This window comes from Cimex lectularius, unplaced genomic scaffold (assembly GCF_000648675.2).
Source record: "Cimex lectularius strain Harlan isolate CLEC.00 unplaced genomic scaffold, Clec_2.1 scaffold102, whole genome shotgun sequence".
Classification (NCBI taxonomy): Eukaryota; Metazoa; Arthropoda; class Insecta; order Hemiptera; family Cimicidae; genus Cimex; species Cimex lectularius.
The window spans coordinates 1,376,268-1,394,746 of NW_019394228.1; the positions used below are offsets into that span (position 1 = coordinate 1,376,268).

Sequence of the window (18,479 nt, forward strand, 5' to 3'; positions counted from 1 at the left end):
TTCCATCATCCGATCGTTTCTGGCGAGTAAAATATTTAACATTAAATTGTGAAATTGAAGGGTGGTCAACGACTGTACCTATTGTCAGCAGTTTGATCGTCCCTGTTCCTTCTGGTAACCCTATTCTTTTTTCTTTTATTTTTTCGTGTCAGCCGTATTTCAAAAGTTTATCGCCTTCAATAAATGTCAGCCAGAGAAAACGCGTTTTATCAAAATATACAGTAGGTTTAGGATAAGTTTTGGACGTATAAATTTAAAATGTTCAGGACGAAAATACACCGTTTAATAGACCTTTATAACGTACAAAAACTAAACACGACGTACCACAATCCACGTTCCATACATTCTACAAATAATTTTATCCTAAATCTTCAAGAGAGTACTTGACGATAATAAGAATAATATATTTGCCATTATAAAAAACTTAAAGGAAAATGAATTTTATATTTTATTTCAAGAAAATATGAACATCAGGAAACACCGATGAAAATGAAAAGCCTGGCCAATTAAAATATATTGTTCTAGCTTAATATTGTTCAGCAAAAGTTAAAAGATAAAAAAGTCAGTGTCACGAGTGGGATTCGAACCCACGACCTTCGGCTAAATACGCCGCTGCTCTACCACTTGAGCTACCACTCAAGTCACCAACTCAACCCCACCTTTTGAATTATCCCTCCTTTTTGCCATTTTTCCTTACTTAAAGATTAATTAATTGAAAAGAATATATTTGGGCAATCGGACCACGAAACCTAATTGATTTAATAAGCCAAATGAAGTATACTTCATTAAAACTTCTCCGTGGCCATTTCACTTGTCGCCGAGAATCAAATAGAATAAACGACATTTGAAAAATGGCAAAAATGAGGGAAAATTCGAAAGGTGGGTTGAGGTTGGAAATTGGTGTCCGAGTGGAACGAATTCACGATAGCTCAAGTGGTAGAGCAGCGGCGTATTTAGCCGTGATGGGTTCGAATCCCGCTCGCGACACTGACTTTTTTATCTCAACCAATACCTTACTTAAAGATTAATTAATTGAAAAGAATTTATTTGGTCAATCGGACCACGAAATCTAATCGAAAAAAGGCTGGTTTTCGATACTAATTATTAGAAGAAATTATGTACATTTTATTAATTTTAATCAGCCCCAGTCAGTTTGTAATTATTCATTTTCATACTGCTAGCGAATGTGAAGGGTTAGGTAGAAATCAAAGAACCTTTGAACGACTGAAATAATTTAAGTTAGAAAAAAAATCAAATGAAGAGAATAATCAGTAAAATAATCGATTTTCGTATAAAGCTGTGAGTAATTTCGCCCGTACGTTTCCTGAACTATTATAAACATTAATTTCTGTCTTGAGACATTTTTATTTCACAAGGTTTTTGCAAAATCAACGTCTGCGACCTTCACTTGCTCAAATAATGACAGCCTTGGTTTTAACACTGTTTCTCACCTGATGAGTTCTCATGATATACATTTGAATCGCTCTTCTTTTTTTCTTTCTTTTTTTTTGTAACTTCAAAAATTAAACTTCAAAGACAATTAAGCATACGAGTTTTTCCCCCCTCGAGGCCAAGCATGTCCATAACGGAACTCTGCTTCAAAGAGCACCGGGTGATTGCAGAAATTGGACCGTGACTTCTTTGCCCATTGCTCAAACCACATTCGAAGCACAACCACTTCTTTTCTTTAAATAAAAGCAGAATTTAAAATTAATTACAAGGTTCATAATCTGGAAAATAAATAATTACTTGAAGTAACCAAATGCTAAAGGATTTATTTTTAAAAAAAAAGAATGTACAAGTTGAAAATACTTGCTAGAAGGTTATCAAATATCCTTGAAATTAGATACGAATGGGATAAAGCTATCTTACATTTTTTTCCTTAATGAATTAGCTTTTATTCCTATGAACTGCGTTGGGCAACGATTAATCTATTTCCCACCGCTCCTTTCTTTCAGCAAGGACCTTTCCTAAAAACAAAATTGACGCAATTTTCTGCGGTTGATTAAGCCAGATATTAAGAAAGCAAAGAAGGATTATACATTCACTTCTATCTGAATTTAATCGCAAATCCATTGCCTAAAGGGTTTGGGCTTTATCTACATGAACTTTCAAGAGCAACCTGAGTTAGTAAAATGTAACCAAGATATCAAGTTTGACTAAGATTTCCATGCAGTTCAACAGCATAAATAAATTTTGGCAAATTTTCTCTTTAGTGCATTTATATTATGTTAATAAAGGCTGTATCTCGAGAGCAAATTAATAACCTTAGAGAAACAGACAAAACCGTTATTATTAATTGGCGATTCGGACGATTTGCCGAAACGCCAATTTTCCTCGAGCCAATTGTCCGACTAATTAGTCGAAATCGTTAACATTGAAGCGTCCTTAACGGTCCTTATTAAAATAATATACGGTATAAGGATGGCCATAATTAAATAAACCTCAATTAGGCGTGATGGCAAAAATGAAAAACGGAGGATGGTGGCTAGAAGAAGGCATACCGATTCAATAAGGAAATCCTTAAAAATTGTCTAAAGTCGTTAATCAATAAAAGCGGTACAAATTAAAACATTTCCATTTTTTTCTTATGCAAATAACTCCGGAACATACACATAAGCGTGAAAGGGGAAAGTTTTCTAAATCATTTTACCACATTTTTACCTTTTCGGTCGAACGATTAATTTATTAGCTGAAAAAAAAGCTCAACCGGCCCATGGAAGAAGTTTAGGAATTATCCGTCTGTGTAACTAAAAACAAACTGTATTAAACTTTTCTCTAACGATTACATAACAGAAAACTCACTAAGAAAAACTCATTACTTTGAAAAAAAAACTCTTAGTTCAAAATTGAGATTAGATTAGTTTCCTTACTTCTAAATTTTACATTTGTATGCATAAATAGATTTATCTATATTTTAAATGATCTATATTTAAATTTTTATCTACATTTAAATTATATTTATCTATATTTGAATGAAGATACTTAAGTTTTGAACATTTCAAAATAAATAGTACAACTATAAAATATATGAATTATGACTTCACTTGTTTCACCATATTATCAAATTAATGTTTTTTGAAGGGGGGCGTCGGTTGCCGCAACGGTTTCGGCGTTGACACAGCGCTCGTCACTGTAAGGTAAAGGATCCGTGTTCGAATCCAGCGGCCCTGCTTTCGAACCCGACATACTTACAAATGGTTTTTTTTTTTTTTTTTTTTTTCAAAAACACCGGTACCCCGAGGGTTTATATGACCTCTGCTGTTGCGAACCCTCGTAAAAAATGAATTTTTTTTTTAAATATATATAAATATATTTTCTGAAATTAATAATTGATTTCTTTCCATTCCTATTAAGAAAAAATCTCTTATTTCGACAGAGGTAACTAAAAACAAATTTGGCAGTTATTCTATTTTTCTAAAGCAATCTGTTTTAAATACATTCAAGCAAAATGTCGGTTTTAAAATTATTGCATAATAAACCAGCACGGTAGATTTATGTTTAAAAAAAAATTTATAGACGGCTATTAGTAATAGCGATGATAACGCCTATCTAGGTTATACCCGATAAAAAAAAGACGATGATAATCAATACCAAACGAAAATGATGGGTTAAATCACATAAAAGCAAATTTCTCTTTGAAAACAGAAACTAATGTGATATCTGGTTCCTGAAGCTAAAAGTGCCGGTGAGGAAAAAATACGGCCCATTATAAAACAGCCGTAGTTCACCATTAACATTTTTCTAGGGGTGAAACTTTAATCCAACATTTTTTAACCATGAGAAATATTACAAAGAACCTGTCTTGTATCAGTGGGAACAAGCATAAAATTAAACTAATATAGCTTTTTTGTTCTTTCGCACTTAGAAAATTGTCTTCTTTATTCGTTATTAACTAAAAATTTAAAGTGAACAGCAAAACGTGGAACTTCAACGAGATTTTATATCCCTTTCAACATGTCGCAAAACACAAAGATAAAAATCCATAATATTCCTACCTAACGTTCAGTTAAAAACAAGAGACAAAAAAAACCATCATGAAGTACTAACAGAAAAACAAATTCTGCTAATAAATTTATATAACAAGGTAATCCACCAACAAGAACAATAAAAAAAGAAATCAAAATTACACATATATATAAATATATAACAACTGAATTCCAATAATCATTTAGTATAAATCCTCGAACCAAAGATACACTCATTGTTCTACACTCAAATAAAGTGAAATATAACCAATAATTAAAATATTATCTCATGTGCTTTATACACGCGTTTTAATTATATTAATGGGACGAAGATCAAAGTAACAGTTTAAGAACCTGTTAGATTGAGCGTCTAACAACGCTTCAAGTTTGCTCATTTATGTTTTTTCTTCTGCCAGTCATTTTCAACGTCTAACGGGTTCGCATACACAGCGTAAGAAAATAAAATTATGAAAAGATTGAAAATTAAAGTCCGAGGAGTGAAATGTATAAGTAATTTTTCTTTTAATAATTTTCTTCGCAAAGAACTTTTTATATATTATTTTAATTTTCAATCCCACATAGTATAGAGGGTGTTTGGCTACTCGGGTTACAAACTTTGCCAGTAGATTCTACATTAAAAATGGAACCAAAAAATCCTAATTAACTTTCATCCGAATCTCAACAGTTTCGGAGTTATTCCCCTTTTTCTGAGTTTTTAAGATTTGAAGACCTTGCTTCAAATACACAATGATAACTAAAAAACGAAAACGTTTTGGACAAATCCATTCATGCCACAAAAAAATTCGTTAAATTTTAAATAAGATAAGTAAACTTGTGAACGTTGGAGAAATAAGCAATTTAGTAGCCAGAACTTTGATAAATCTTTTTTTTTTTTTTTTTTCAAAGTTGACAAACTTAGTATGATGGTTCCGAACTATTTCCAAACCTAGAGACCAGCAAATTTCAAAAAGCATACTCCATTTTATATTCTTTCTAATGGTGTAGTTGCTTTTTTGATTATTTTTTTCAAAGATGAAGTAATTGAAGTAGGAAAGGAGAAAACCGTGGTTGACGGATTGTTAGGGTGGAAATATTAATAATAATAAAAAAAATAAAAATCTTAAGAAAATTTTGAATTAATTTAATAAAATTTTCAATTTTGATTAAAAATTCTCTACACCCTCCGCAATGCTCAAACGAGCCTGTTTTTTCATATTAGCCACTGTAAATCGAAAGTTTAATTTAAGTTTAAGTTTTTTACCAGTGGAAATTCGTTGCTTTACAATTACAACATACAAGATATCACGTAGATAACTAAAACGTTTTGAAACTTAAAACTATTTTATTCCTTGGAATAATAATATAATAATCCTATAATCAAAGCTGCAGTCGTGTTGGTAAATAAGTAAACACTTCCATTATTTCGGTTTCGAACCCAAATTAAAAAAAATGAATAAATTCACTCAAAATTTCTTTAGGTTAGTTTATTTTTTATTATTATTAATCTTTCCACCTTAGCAATCAGTCAAGCACGGTTTTCTCCTTTTCTTCGTCTTTGAAAAAAGCCACCACTAAAAAGGATACTAAATGGATTAAGTTTTCTGAAATTTGCTGGTCTCTATGTTTGGAAATAGTAGTTTAGAATCACCAATTTGAAGCAAAGTCTTGAAATATTAAAAAATCAGAAAAAGTGCAATAACACCGAAACTGTAGAAATTAGGGCCATAGTTAATTAGGACTTTTTCGTACCATTTTGAATGTAGAATCTACTGGCAAAGTTTGTAACACGAGTAGCTAAACACATTAAAAATTAACAAACTGACTTACATATAAAAGTATTGAAGGCAGAAAAGCATATTTTAAGAAAGTACAGTTTTAAATTGCTTAATTTTTTTATTACCCAGTTCCTATCACCCACTGATAAGAAAAACCGTACGTACACGTGTCTTCTATTTTTCGACCTAGTATCCACAAAAAAAAAAGTTTCATTAAAATCGGTGATCTCAGACCGTAACCTCTCTTTGTCAGCTTGTCTCCCTATTTTTGTTGAGGTTTTATCACAATGATGATTTTCTTTTGTATTAGAATTTTGTAAAAATAATCGTATTTGATTGTTTGAATATCAACGCATAAAAAAACTTCATTATTTGAGGTGGATAAAAACTTATTACTCATTACCATATATCATTAATGGTCCAACCAGATTTCACTTATTAAAAGCTAGAATGAAAATCGCTGAAATATGACAACCATTGAGTGCGCCGGAAAAACAGTTTCCTTGTCAATTAAACCCCGTATATTATATTAATTATTGAATATACTTTAATGTGTTAATTTAGCCCGGCTGTAAATTATATTCACATGCACTGGCCTTTGTCCGAAGTGAAGGGAACTCTTTTTTTTTTAAAGTGGTCTTTCTGCCGGGATAAACATATGAATGAATCAAAGCCACCTTTCATACAATTTCACTTCCTTTTGTTTTAAAGCCGGGCATAGATTGTCACTCGACTTATTTCACGCTCTCTCGGAGGTACGATTGTTCAGACGTAACGTGAACTTTGATTTATCAACTTTGACGAATTCGCGTTCATCAAAGGGGCGCAATTTACATAGGCCGATCGGCCGCGGGCTCTTCACAAAGGGGAAACCGTAAAAGAAACAATCTGTCAATTTCTAACCGGAAAACAATATGGTCTAGGCTTTTTTCCAACTTTCTACACGCACGTTGGTCAATTAATCATTTCAACTGTTTAATATAGTCCATTAGATTTTGTGGTCCGATTGACCAAATAATTTCTTTCAATTACATTAATTTTTATGTAAGGTATAGGTTGAGATAAAAAATTCAGTGTCACGAGCGGGATTCGAACCCACGACCTTCGGTTAAATACGCCGACGCTCTACCACTTGAGCTATCGTGATCTCGATCCACTCGGACACCAACTTCCCATCTCAACCCAACCTTTAGAATTTTCCCTCCTTTTTGCCATTTTTCAAATGTCGTGTAATCGGATTGGATTCTCGGTGACAAATGCAATGGCCACGGAGAGCTTTAGTGAAGATATACTTCATTTTACTTATTAAATCCATTAGATTTCGTGGTCCGATTGATCAAATAACTTCTTTCAATTAATTACCCTTAGTAAGGTATTGGTTGAGATAAAAACACGTTTGCGACAAACATTTAGAAGAATCGTGCTGATTAAAATTATTTTAGTTAACTTTCCTGTCAAGATTATATAAATAATTATATGCAATCCAGTCCGAATTAATACTTTGATTGCATTAAAAATAATAAAGACAATGTTTGGTGATAAGTGACCGTTTGTCGATGATTATTCAGAAATCGTGAGATGCGGTCTGGTGAGATGTAGGTTTACGAAAAACATTTTCTTTACCGTGCCAACGTTTCGATCTTTATTGAGATCATCTTCAGTGCTAGAAGTGTTTGTTTTCTGCGTAATTGTGCCATTCTTGCGTGTCGTGTTGCTACGCAGAAAACAAACACTTTGAGCTCTGAAGATGATCTCAATAAAGATCGAAACGTTGGCACGATAAAGAAAATGTTTTTGTGAAACCTACATCTCACCAGACCGTATCTCACGATTTCTGAATAATCAATAAAGACAATTTCTCTTTTTAGCCAGTAAATTCATAATGTTTCCTGTTGCCAAACAATAAGATTAGATGTTTCCAAGATATTCGAGCAACCGTTGTATCGTGTTAAATGTGTTACTGTGCTAATAGGAACATGTTTTTGAATTGGTTTTGTGAATTCTTGTTCGCGTTTAATATGATTGTATTTTATTTCTGATTTGACCAACTTTTTGTTCCTTCCTTTTTTAAATGTAACTTGTTCCCGATGTTTTATTACTTTTTCAGTAGTAAATCCTAGGCAATTTGATTCTAGTATCTAGTTGAGTCGAAAGCCAAACGGATCCAAACGGCTAATATAATATTTCCTTATTACAACCTCCGTCCCCCATGTTTTCAGCCGAAGTGTTAACACAGTACGATTGCCACTGTCGTTCTTTCCCTTGTATCACACTGCTGAATAAAAGCGGAAGCCGAAAAAGTAGAAAATACTTATCAAACAAGAACGACAAAACAATGGAAAACTGCACAATTATGGGATAGGACTCGCTTCCTCATCGTACACATTTATTTGCATAAAATTTCAATGCCTAATGAGATAAGAAAAATCGTACAATAACAGGTCAAATGTTAATGATTTTATTCTATTTCATCTGCCCTATTTGAATTAATTAGAGATCGACAATAACAACCGTTTGAATTACACGAGAATGAACGAGCATTCAAGAATTTATGTTGAAAGAACTTTGACCTCAAACATACTGAGCCGAAAATAGTAACTGACTGGGTAAATATACAATTGGCGGCCGTAAACAAATGTACACATAAATGCTGCTTCCTACAAGCCTGTTATTTAAAATATAAAAAATAATAATAAAACAACCCAGACCAAATCCAAATAAACATCACGTAAACAATTAATTGTGTTATTTAATCTTAAATATTATGCGGTTTGCCATGTAAAAAAAATTCTTTGAAAGAACAAGAATGTTTCAAATAAACAACGGCAAAGAATACCAAAACTGTGCAAAATGCACTTTCGCTTTTTGAGTTGAAATCGTGATTGATCTCAAGTCTGGCTACCCAGCCGACGCAGATATCCGTTCTACTGGTCGGATTTTAACGGTACCGGTACAATTATCTTAGGAAAGTACCGATCCTCGTTTGGAAAAAAATAATGATATCTGTTCATTGAGAATAAGGGCGCGCAGTAGAAAAGAAACCAAGAAGAAACAGCGATGGGACGATATTCGGATCTCTTTCCATCGCGTGCTCCTTTCGCGTTCTTTTATTAATTAAAGGAGATGAAAGTGCATTCACGTGAACTTGAGCGATTTGTCTTGATCACCTCGTTAAAACGGAGAAAAAAGGGAAAACTTAGAAGTGAACATAATTCATAACCTACAGAAATGAAGTATGGACAAGAAACAAAAATCAGAAATTTAATATTAATAGCAAAGCATAGAGCATAAAGATTTAAAAATTTTTATAACAACAAGAAGATATCAAGAGCCCTCTCTTTAAACCTTGAATAGATTACGTATTTAAAAAAATTTAAACTAATTAAGATAACTTAAGATAATAACAAATCTTAAAATCTCTTAATGAGACCATACGCATAAATTGTTATCATAAAGAACATATGCAAAAAAAATTAAACGAAGTGGGGTTAATAAATTCATATTAAAGAATAGATCGTACACGTTGAAAATCGCGTTGTGATAAGTAAATTCACTCAGATGGGAAAAAAAGAAAATTAAAGGTAGAACACAGACACAGATGAAAGTGCAACTTTCAAAGTTCGAACTTCAGAAGAGTCAATATTTAAGGCATATATCTTGGAAAGGAGTAAGTCTATATTAGAAATTCTTATCGAAACCCTGGATAGATAACGTATTGAAAGGGCTAATCAACTGTAACAGTTTAGATGAAATCGGATCCGCCATGGCCGAAGTTCAAATATCAGAAAAATACAACAATGCAAAGAGAGAGAGACACGGCAAAAGTCACAGACTATAAGATATAACAAAGCTTTCTTATCTAATTTTTAAACAATTTAAACAAAGAGACTGGCCGTCAAAATAAGAGACAGAGACAACTGGCGTAAAAAGAACAAATGTAAAAAACAAAGTTTTAAAAAATTGCCTAATCAATTATAACAGCATAAAATCAGGCCCAAATGAATATAAAGCTAAAAATATACTATAAATACACATAAACAAAAGTCAAAACATAACTGTGGCACAACTGCACTCAAAATAAATAGAATTCTCTCAACTTTGAATAGAAAATCCACTATTACGATTAATTGGAAATATTACACAATTAAAATTTATTTAATTTACTGGAAATGTTTTTACCATGTTCAGACACAAATATCCTATTTTAAATTTGAAAATTTTGTACGTTTTCAATTTGATCGCCTAAATTAATAATAATAAGTTAAATCTATCTGATAGATGAGAGGTAATGTGTTATTACCGAATAATATACTAACTTGAACTATGATTCATATTGTAGTATAACAAGAAAATGTTTGTCTGTGCATCAATAAACTGTTGATTTTTTTCATGACTGCTAGTTTTTTCACACAGTAAGCTATCGAAGAAGACAGTTAAGCTTTTCCTGAAATTATTTATAAAGTTGTAATTAAAATTTCAAATATACCTTAGAGTTGTTGATTGGGTTTATTCTTATATTAATCCAAAATCCCAGTTGGTGTCATGACATACGGGACACCAGATGTGTCGAAGTTCTCAAAAATCATCCCAAATATTTTTTTTTTTAGAACACACTCACTCGGATGTCACAGAGCACAAGCACATAATACAATATACAGGGTACAAATCGGTGCGACTTGCCGAGAAGGAAAGTGTCGGCTGGTGAGTCAATGCACCATCTGAGCTAAGACTGGCGAGGGTCGCGGACAGCTGCTCCACTCTTCACCAATTGGTAGAGGGGGCTGGCGTCATAGATGACTCATAATCGCCCCCTCTAGACGGAAAAATAAAACGTTCGAAGACGTACTAATGGCTTTAATTGATAAATTGGAGCTACTGCTTATATACAAAGACGTACCGAACTGAGCGTCCCCGGTGTTAATCATGTATGTGATACGGTTCTTTTAGGGACGTCTGCCTGGAAGAAATGGGGCATGCCTTACATGACAAGGTCGCCATGAATCGATTTAACCGTTAACGCGTAAAATAATAAAAATGACAATAACATTACATTGTTCAAAGCACGCTATGTTCAAAGCACTAAAAAATTCCTCCAAATTGGACCCGACATCACAAGAAGGGTCAGCGGAATGGATTCCCACACGAATTGCTTTAACACACAAAGAGGGTGAAACAGGAAATTTATAGAAGCGCGTCAACCTGAATTATTCAGGTCTTCGGCACAAAGACAACAACAAAAATATTTGTATTTACACATACGTATTTAAAAAAAAATAATAATAAAACAGCCTGGAAACAAGCCCAGACATTAGTTATACTTGGATATCGCATTTTTTCTGAACATACTGAAATTGTCTTGGTTCTATTTGATTCTATGCTAACCCACTTTTTTAGTAAATCGATTCTACATGTTAAGTTTTATGGAAAGAAAACAAGAAACTATACGACCCAGCATGTATCAGATTACCTTAATTAGCTAATCCGGCAATCAATTTTAAAACAATAGGAAAAATCAAATTATCTGAAGGACGGTTATAAACAGGTCTGCATATATTTAAAATAAACAATTGAAATAATATTCAATTATAAATTTATTGAGGAGGGGGGTTTAGTAGTTACAAATAATATTCTGGGAACAGATGGAGGTAGGCTAGGTTCTCAGGACAATATAAGCTAAAATATCACTCAAAAAATAGTTCTACAAAGTAAGCTCAAATTATTCCTAGTGTAATCTATAGGGAACTTATGAATTTGGTGACTTCTATCTTAACCACCCAATTAAATAAAATGGAGTAACAGCACTGGTCGGTTTCTCTCCCCAATGCCTCCTGATCCGACAGATCTGCCAGATTTGTATATACCTAAGCAATTTGCTCAAAGTATACTTTGTACAGATAGAAATAAATAAAATAATTTTTTTTTAAAATCAATTTCGTCGGAAGGTGCCCATTTTTACTGGAAACGTCCTTTGTTCTAGCTTATGTAATTCTCTTTGTAAATCGTTTTATGCAAAGAGAACGTGAAGTACACAAGGCACAGTTTCGGACTGCCATTCCTGAATAAACTTATACGGAAATCAATTTAGAAAAATTGAAAAAACTCAAAATGTTTGAAGGACGGTTATATAAAAGACTGTGGTTAATTTTGTCGCAAGGTGGTCAATTTTACAAGAATCACAGGTGTTAAATTTAAACAAATGCCTGTCATTTATAGACATGATTGAATTCTTAAACGGAAAATTTAACCTGATAGTCTGAGATCATCACAATCTCGCTGCTTTTTAGTCTATCACTTCAACAACATTGCTGGTCGATCTTAGTTATTTTTCCCTTTTTACTTATTAGTCCACTTTTAAGAAAAATTAATACAATTTGTACTATAAGTGAAAGATTTATTTAAATTATATGTAGAAAAAAACAATACTTGTAGATGACAAATGTGTTACTAATGCGTTCTGTTCTTGAACCTACACAAAATTTATAGTTCAAATTATATGAAAACTAGTCCAAACCTATAATATCAGTTATTAATGTTAAAAATTGCCAGGAGATTATGAGTTTGCTGGTTGGTTAATCTACATAAGGTTCATGCCTGTTATTTGATCATGATTCGGCCAACCCTGTCTTGGCTTTGGTGGTCAGAGGCGTTGCGGCTTCGCGTTCTCATTTTGGCATTCTTCGTAACTTTTTATACACCATGGACGAAATTACAGGCGGGGGGAGGGGTTTAAAGTTGGGGGGGTTCAGAGTGGAATAAATTACAAAATACATTAGGGTTTAACAGACGGAATCTGGTATGATTTATCGATTCCCCCCCCCCAAATGCTATTTAAAAAAATGTTCCTTTATGGTTAGTGTCCTAGTTATTATATAACAATCGCTCTCAAAATTTATCTGTACTGACAAATAACTGATAATTACTTCTCTCAAACCATATGAAATTCACCGATGACTCGACACTGGGTGAGCAAAGTTCAATATCAAATTATATTTGTAATCATTGAAATTGAACAGTAGATAACACGAAACATCAAAATATTTAGGGGACATTAACAAAAAAAAATTATTTAAAAATTTAGGTTGTGTGCGTTAGAATACCGTTTCTAGATAAATTTAGATAGCCTCCTTTAAAAAATTGATAAATTCAAATCAACCGTGTCAAAAATAAAATCTATTTAGGTTGTTAATAAATATAAACGACTCATTCACCCATTGGTTTCCTTTATCGGGGTCGATTATCCGGTTGGCCGGCCGGTCTCCTAAAATCAAGTTTCACTGAAGAGATGCTCCTCCGACTGCCGTCATCATCCATTCCGTGTGACCTAAATATCGACTGGCTCAGCGTACCAGACAGAGAAAAGCACAAACATTCTAGTTTCAGCCCGTGGCTCTGGTTTCGTAAAGGAAAATAATAGCAATTTGCTTTGCAGACGGTGATAGATTGAGGGGGCTAATTTGAATTTCGCCTTCGAAAAAGGGGCCACGTGAGATTCCGATGTAAAGCCCAAAAGCGGGCACATGTGCATAGTCGTTTGTTCCTGTTAACTATGCACTTTTCCCCATGAGATATACAAAATAGACGATGCAGAAATATTAGAAAAAAAATTTTAAAGGCAACCTACAAAACCGGTTTGAAAGGTTCCTGCATATCCTGCATATTTACCCAATTCGACTGTTTTTTTTTTCCTAATTTAGAGAACCCATAATGAAGACTACCCAAGATTATGAGGTTACACTGGCAAAAAAAATCCTCGTAAGATCTGATAGCCACGCAGCCATTAAAGCATTAGCATGTAAAAAAACCACATCAAAATTAGTCAGTGACGCATCCAAAATTTGCAAAACCTGGGGAAACACAACAACCTGATTACATCTTGGGTGCCAGGGCACAAGGGAATTTTGGGTAATGAGAAAACAAACAGTCTGGCCAGAGGAGGATCTTCAAGACCATACAAATGCCCCCAGAGGATAAACTCTAGCGGTGCTAGACATAGTAAACCTACGATGAAACAACCCTCACCAAGACTGGCAAAATCATTGCTGCAATTGGAGAGGGTCAAACTCAGAGGAGTGGTAGGGCCACTAACCGGTCACTGGCATCTGAGGAAACATCTACACTACATGGGTATATCCCATTTGCAGATTATGTAATGAGAAGGAAACAGCCACCCATTCTTCGAAGGCGAAGCAACAGCTCAATGGAGATTTAACCTAACGGAAAAAAACTTAGGATATCAAATTGCAGCAGCGACAGCTAATGACCTGATACTTCTAAGGAGAAGGATTGAGTTATTGATCTGAACTAAGGAACTGGGAAGGTACAATAAGCCAAAAGGCTGGAGTGCCTGGAGAGCACAAACCCCCCCTTCTTCATAGTAACCTTTTTTACCATACCATACCTAAGATTATACAACCGAGCTTTTAAAACTAATAAAAAAACTCTCATCGAATCCAGGATTGAATCCAAGGATCGTGAAATGTATCACAAAACAGTTTGGGTACTCGCTATCTGGGAGATTTATTCTTGAGAACTTTTTTTAAGAACGTTACACGCCACGGGTGTTAGTTTCGGTAAATTGCACCTATTGCACCTATGGGCACACATTTTCTCTTAAAGCGGGCAGAACCATTGATCACCTGATTGTGTACTTCTATGCGCTGAGGAAACCGTTTTAGAATGGGAAACTGGCGAGCGGAAAGCATTGTTCCATAACGGAAAATAACAAATTTATATTATGTGTTGAAATTGTAGAAAAAGATCATGTTCACAAAATGACATTTTCTTTTCCCTCCGGTCAAAAATATTCGGTCTCGACTTCAGAAGGAAAACTAATTAAGCCCAATTACAGTTCTATTTTATTATTTTTTATTTTTTAAACAAAACACGTGTAGGGAAGAGGTTTTACGATCGGTATAATTGGTAGAGTCCCACAAACACATTTACGAAATCCCCCCGGGTCATCTTCATGTGGGAAATTTTCAATTCGTCCCACACGGGAAGTACAATAGTACTATTATAATTCACGTTACGAGTACATATAAGGTAAACCTTTCGATTACTTTTTCATCTTCACCATCGAAACAGATTATGTAATATAACACAAAACTGAAGGCTCCAACAATACGCGTAGGAGGACGCGTCTCGTCTTCCTCACAATCCGTGCTCTTAATAGTCGGATAATTTGGAAAAACAAATAAAAGGAACTTTCACCCGTTGCGCAACGGCGAACCTTTAAAACATACAGAAAAGGAGCGTTGTGAAAACAGAAATTACATACCCGCTGAAAGTATAATAATGAAATATTTCAAAATATAAAAGAATAGTCTAACGAGAAAAAGGATAAAAACATTCTGTAAAAAACTATAATAAATTTAGACTCCGCCCACTGTGTGTACGGAAGAAACGCTGATGTATAGATCGAATGAAAGTTGCATAAGGTGGACATGAGAATACATTTAGTCAAACATACGTTGAAAGGGAATTATCAAAAGCAAATATATGTAGAAGGTAAAAATATAGCGATACAAACAACAAAAATACAGACAGAGACAATAAATAAGTGATAAGTCGATAAAAACAGAATTTAAATTTCGAAGCTTAGACAGAATGACGCAAACTCGTGAAATACATGAAAATAGAAATCAAAGATACAGAAACAAAAGAGCAAAAGATTCGGACGAATATAGAGTAACGATAAGTAGAGAAGGTGAAAAGGGAAATAGAAGTGAGTTAATACAGTTAGAGAAAGAAAGTGAAAGTGGGAGGGAGGGAGGGAGAGTGAGAAGAGAGAATGAAAGACACTGTATGAAAGTGGAATTGAGCAAACGGGTGAGTGGTGAGTGACTGAGGGAGTGAATGTGTAAGTGAGCCAATAATTAACAAAGTGAGTGTTGAATGTCTGAGTCAGTGAGTGAGTAAGTGAATGTATGAGTGGTTAGGTTAACGAGTGAGAGAGTGATTGGTGAATGTCTAAGTTATTGAGTAAGAGAGAGGGAGATGCATGACTCAATGAGTGAGTGAGTTGTTGACTAAGTGAGAGAGTGAGCGACGGAATAAGTGAGTGAGATCATTATTTGAATGAGAATGGAAAGAATTAGTTAATTTGTGGGTGAGAGTGTTTGAAATAGATATGAGTGAGTTCAGTGGTGAATGACTGAGTGAGTGAATGGGTAAGTGAGCGAATAAGTAACCGAGTGAGTCTCAATCAGTGAGTAAATGATTGTGTGAGTGATTGACTGATTCAATGGCTCAACGAATGAGAGAGTAATTGGTGAATGACTAAGTTATTGAGGGAGTGGAAGATGAGTGACTCAATGAGTGAGTGGGTTGTTGACTAAGTGAGAGAGTGAGCGACGGAATAAGTAAGTGAGATCATTATCTGAATGAGAATGGAGAGAATTAGTTAATTTGTGAGTGAAAGAATAAATGAGCGAGTGTGTCTGAGAGATTATTATCTGAGTGAGAATGAAGATAATTAATTAATTTGTGAGTGAGAGTGATTGAAATAGGTATGAGTGAGTTCAGTGGTGAATGACTGAGTGAGTGAATGGGTAAGTGAGCGAATAAGTAACCGAGTGAGTCTCAATCAGTGAGTAAGTGAATGTGTGAGTGATTGACTGACTCAATGACTCAACGAGTGAGAGAGTAATTGGTGAATGAAGTTATTGAGTGAGGGAGTGGGAGATGAGTGACTCAATGAGTGATTGAGCTGTTGACTAAGTGAGAGAGTGAACGACGGAATAAGTGAGTGAGATCATTATCTGAATGAGAACGGAGAGAATTAGTGCATTTGTGAGTGAAAAAATTAGTGAGCGAGTGTGTCTGAAAGATTATTATCTGAGTGAGAATGAAGATAATTAATTAATTTGTGAGTGAGAGTGATTGAAATAGATATGATAGAGAGAAAGTACGAGAGAATAGACAGAGCAGACGACAAAAACGAGAATGAGAATAGACAGGAAACAGAGATACAGAGAGTATTGACAGGAAATAGAATGACACAGAAAGAGATCAATAAAACGGGACTGTGAATGAGAATAGACAGGAAACATAAAGTGAATTGGTCTGTAAAGATAAGCAAACAAAAAACGCTTGGAAGAAACAAGTTGTATTCTTTGATAATTAATCTTTAATTAATCATATCATGCCCAATTCAGTTACAGTACATTATAATTAGTAGGGCATTTTTAAACTTTAAACATCTTGCTTTGTAAATAATCAATTCAGTAAAAATAAATTCTTGAAAAAAAGTGTAGTTGAAAATATCTTAAGACGAATGTTTGAGCTGTATTATGGTCAAAAGGGAGAATAATTTTGAGGAGGCAATGTTTCGAGCTGTTTTGATGAATCTTAATAGGTTCAACTTATTATTCCTTGTTTCGTCCCTTTCCGCTCGTCGGTTACTAACCCTAACGTCCCAATTGTCCACCGGTTTAACTATCCGGAGACAGAAGCCGCCCTTTAAAACTTTCAGACCGGAAATTCAGAAAAGCCATTTTTCTCAGCTAAGCCCGGACAGAGGATTGTCAAAAGTCGCTCATGGCGATAGAATCGTGCGACGGAACAGCGCAGCTTAGCCAATTCAAAAATGGAAAATGCCATTCGGGGTTTTTCTAAACATCAAAACCACAATACAAACGGGTCCGTTGGCGATTCACAGTTTTTTCGTCGAAAAATTTATAAATAACACTCCATCCGGATAATTCAGCTAACAAGCTTCACCGGTTTTACGCGATTTACTCGTAGAAACGGAGAAATCTGAAGGAAAAAAGTAACAGACCAAAAATAATTTATACGCTTAGTTATGCATAATTACACGTACATTTCTGAAAGGATTTCGTCGAGCCTTGAAATAGTACGGTTACCTTGGATTGGAGCAAAAGTACAGACTAAAACCGTGTTCCCTTCTCCCTAATATTATTTTAAGTAGTGTTTTACCTATTACAATCATTAGCCTTACAAGTTAATAGTGTTCGAGTAATATGTGATCTCTAGAAAGTTTTCCTTGAAGCTTGAAATTTCTGAAATTGAATTCTGTATCGTGCCATTCGTGCTTATATATTGTAATCATTTATGAAACACGAGTAAAAGACAAATAGTGCAAGTAAAAGAAATTACATCCCTGACTAGAAAGTTCGGTGTAGCCTAAACCATGAGAGTACGGAGGAATTTCGAGTTGCCTAACCACTTATTCATTTCAATAGATTCTTTTGAGCTGAAGTGAACAATGACGTCTGAACATTTCTGCTTCGAATCTGGAACACAGTGCGATTTCTATCGTCCCGTCTGCGAAAAGAAGTATTAAAAGGTACTTCTCGGGGGGTGAAACAGCATCCCGAACCTTAATTGGAGAAAACCGCTCTTATTGCACAAACTGCCGAACTCTCGATACGTTTTTAAGACGGGACGCGATAAATATGACGGGATGCGAGGAAGGATTGGATGGAACACCGTTGTTGCGAAGCGGAAGTGAAAGAGGGTCGGGAGATCGTGACAAAAAGGGGCATTGTCCACCGTCGGCCGAGGGACAAAATAAAATTTTTTACAATGCTACCGTCGCACAAGCGGTTCGTTGCCCGTGGGATGTAACACTTGCTGCAACACCTAATAAATAAAACAAGTCCAAGAAGTTTTTTTATTAAATACAGAAAAATACTACTAGAATCTGTATAAATCTGAAAATTTAATCGCATTCTGGAAGACTTCCTAATTCAACTTCTGTTTTATGTCAGACATT

At 34.4% G+C, this 18,479-nt stretch overlaps 1 protein-coding gene across 2 annotated transcripts in view; it reads right to left on the reverse strand.

Annotated features, from left to right (window-relative positions):
- The window catches only part of LOC106665486, an 86,531-nt gene that overhangs the window by 57,833 nt on the left and 10,219 nt on the right, over positions 1-18,479 (reverse strand). The window contains exon 1 of one of the 2 annotated variants that reach the window (XM_014391930.2): positions 10,230-10,478. The exons of the other annotated variant lie outside the window; for it this stretch is intronic. The gene's annotated coding sequence lies outside the window, so the exon portion shown is untranslated. Of the gene's footprint in view, positions 1-10,229; positions 10,479-18,479 lie in introns of those variants that run through there. 2 annotated transcript variants of the gene reach the window in all.